Here is a 3,724-nt window from a genome sequence, read left to right as displayed (position 1 = left end):
CCCACTCAGCCAAGGAACAGTTACCACTCAAGTAACAGAGGCTTGAAAGCCCTTGCACACACTGTGGCTCTTGCAGCCTTCCTCTCGGTGGAGCTTCTGACCCCAAGCTTTCTGAAGAGCAAGTGTGATAGCTCTGCTGGAAGTTTATCAGAGGAAGAAGCTGAAGGGATGTGGGGTACAGCTCCAGCCTTGACCTCCACAGAGCAGCTCTGCCCCTTATCGACAAGAGATGGACTTACTGATCAATCTTGTTTTTTGGACTCAACCCGCTATTGTTTTCTGGCCTGACTGCCCCACAGTGACACCTCCGCTATCTTATCTGGAGAAGAATTCTAACCAGAGACACCCGGACATCCCGAAGGGATGGAAAAGAAGAACAGATGGGTGCTTGTTGTTATCTCTGCTCCTTCCACAAGTCATACGACTTCATGGCTCCCCACAGGCAGAAAACACCAGCTAGAGAGCCTTAACTGCAGGAAATAGTGGCCAAAGGAGGAGAACTGATCCTTCCGAGCAGAGATTGCAGATGAGTGCTTGGAGCAGAGCTACAATGGGAACATCAGTCACAGTGAAAGACTGGTGTCCCACAGGGAAATAAGCTGTTCCTATGCTACACAAAGACCCTTTCCACTCCTGGTCACACAACTTGACCATTGCAGCGAGATTATCAAACAAGGCAAAGGCGTTTTTCTGCAGTAGTCCTAGGATGTCTGTCTTTAAAAACCAAAACCAAACCAACAACCAAGAAACCCAACATTACTGAATTAACTTCCATGCGAAACTGAGTAATTGAGAACCTCTGCCTTCCCGGTTCAAACCAAACTAGGTTGAGTTGCAGGTCATAAGCACAAGCTCTGGCTATAGACGAGATGTAGCACACTGAAATCTGTTCTCTACTAAAACAAACCAAGCACCACAACTGGCAGCGAGAGATACCAAGGACAACACGAATAAGCAGAAAGGGGTCTTCCCTCTCAACCCACTAGCTGTAGCTCTTATCATAGAAAATAGATTTAAAGGTCTGTTTTTAACATATATGTACACATACACATCTACAGATCCCTCCCTGCTTATGAACAATGGTCATACAGTTCTCCTCCAGGAAATCATCTGCAGGCAGAAAGCTCTCCATCAGCAAAGAGTACAGCTAAGCCTACAGTAATTGCACAATCAAGCAAGTGTAGGCATTTCCCCATTTCCTTTGCGCCCTGCATTTCTGCAGCAGGCTGGTGTAAGGAATAATGTCAAGGTTGACGTGCTAGCTTCAAATACCAGTAGGAAAAAAATGGCTCCGTTATTTTCATATTGAGTTTGCATGAGACAAGGAGTTGGGCATTTGCCTGCTTTGTAGAGATTATACGTTATAGCAAGTTCTCAATGGCCCCTCTCTGTCTGGGTGTTCCCCTGGCTGTGAAGTGCAATACGCTGCTCTGCTCCACCCCAGCAGAGGAGTCTTTTTCAGTGGCGAATGACTCTAGGGAACAACAAAAGAAGCGACTGTCATCGCTCCCACCAAAAAAAACCCAACCAACAACAACAAAAAAAATCTTTGTGGCTGTATTGTGCTGACAGCTGTGCAGCACCAGAAAAGTTTTTTCAACAACAGGAAAGGAGAACAAATTCACTCTGCAAAGCTAGCAAGGCAGATAACCCTCAAAAGGTGATTATGTGAATTCCCAGAAGAGAAACTAAAATTGAACGGAGAATAATACAGCAAGCCACAGGAAGTTATATTTTGCCATTTTCATTGAGAGGTTGATTCATACTTAAGATCCTGGGGAAATAAAACTGACAAGCTTGAATTGAATTTTCTATTTGTGTTAGAGGTGTGTATATTTCTCTGAACCATTTCATTACCAGCTGCTTTTATTTTTGTAGGTGGTATATTAGGCCTGACACTAGTAATGGTTTGACAATTATATGCGACTGACAATTAACGTAGGGAAATGAACTGCATCATAGCAGTTTTGAGCCTCAAAGGAGTCACAAAGCAGGCCCTATCAAGTTCTCCAAAATGGATTAAAGCAGGAGATGCCCCAGCATTCCCAGAGATAACACTATCCCAAATCACCATAACATTTAGTTCAATGAAACAGTCTAAAGCTGGAGAAGATTCAGTGTGCTGCCTTTAAACATTTTTGGGATCTACGGGAAAAACAAAATGCTTCTTCCGGAAGAAGCACCAGCAGAGGCAACTCTTCTATCAGCACTTTCTTGTTGCTTTGCAAGTTATTTTTGGGTGACATACATAGCTCCAGTTCCCCCCCAAACAATAGTAGCCTATATTAGAGTAGGCCACTGCAATGGGGAGCTGGAGCAATTATTCCCGAGAGGGGAAGGGGGGAAAAAAAACCAAACAAAAAATCCTCCTGCAAACAGACGCTCTGGGAGAGAGGATACAATTCCAGTGGAGTACTCTACATGCTGTAGGGCCTGCACTCTCCATGCAGATCTGGTAAATCTGTTGTTCCTGACCTCTACTTCCCCACCCCAAAGATGAGTGAGCCCAACTTCCCAAGAAGAATCAGGATCAAGTTAGTATTTCTTAAAAGTAGTCATCAGTATGGGTTAAAAGATATGAAGAGGGAAGGCAGTATTAAAATAGAGGGCTGGGATTTTATTTTGGTACCCAAGAGACAGGATCTTCTAAACCTGCTGCTGTCTAAGCCTGGGTATGTCTATTCTTAATGCAAGAAAGGATGCTAACTTTGCAGGTGGCAACTACACTTCTTACCCCTCCCAGAGATTTGGATGGCTTTACCATCCTTACACAAGGAACTCATTCTTCAAAGCATTGGCGAGGCTGGAAAGCCTCACACTGTTTGTAATGGACTAATGAATAAAGATGCTTTGGTGTTTGCTGAAGCTGGCCTTGTCTTTGTCAGAGCCACATCAATGTTTGATGAAAGCGAGGTGTGTGAAGAACAGCTCTTGGTGCAGGAGTAACTCCTGCAGCCAGCCTAGAAGGAGCAGGCGGAAGAGCTAATCAGTGCTTCCTGCCGCTGAGAGAGAGGAGAACCCGACACGCACAACAGGATCCCTGTCTGCGATTGATTTGAGGATGTATGTTCACAATAAGCCTTGACAGGCTGCTGAGATGGATTGCACGAATGTCAAGGACTTAGAGATAGGCCTCGTTGCTGTAAACAACTTGTCCCAGGACACGGTGCCAATGGGAAGGGCTGTTGAGATCAGGGAGCGAATGCAAGTTTGGTGAAGAATGAGCAAACTCAACACAAGTAGTAGTAAAACACCAAGACGCCATTAAAATCAGACAAGTACATAACTCCCAGTGAAGAGTAGCAGTTATTTCCCTTCCCTCAGTGGAGCCCTGTGATGCAGAACTTGGTGTTTTGAGAGTTTTTCCACAGGTCCTACAAAACACAGTGTATTTTCCATGATTCTCAATTTCTAGATGGAGGAATTGGGGCATAGACAGCATACCCACAATTGCAAAACTAGTCAGGGGCAGAAACAGGAGTAGGACCCATCTTTTACAAGTTCACAGAGCCACAGTGACACAGCGTAACACCAGCTTCTCCCATACTTCAGGGCTTAGATACACTGCAAGTTTAATTTCCATTCCTGTGTTTTACTTTTCACCTATTTAATGTCAGTATAGAAATAAAACTGATTTTTTTTTTTAAAGGGAATAATTGGAATCTCTTGGGAGAGGTACAAAAATACTTCAGATATAAAAATCTCCTTCCTATGTGAAAATAAA

The sequence above is a fragment of the Gymnogyps californianus genome, chromosome 6 (assembly GCF_018139145.2).
Source record: "Gymnogyps californianus isolate 813 chromosome 6, ASM1813914v2, whole genome shotgun sequence".
Lineage (NCBI taxonomy): Eukaryota > Metazoa > Chordata > Aves > Accipitriformes > Cathartidae > Gymnogyps > Gymnogyps californianus.
This window is presented reverse-complemented; position numbering follows the sequence as displayed.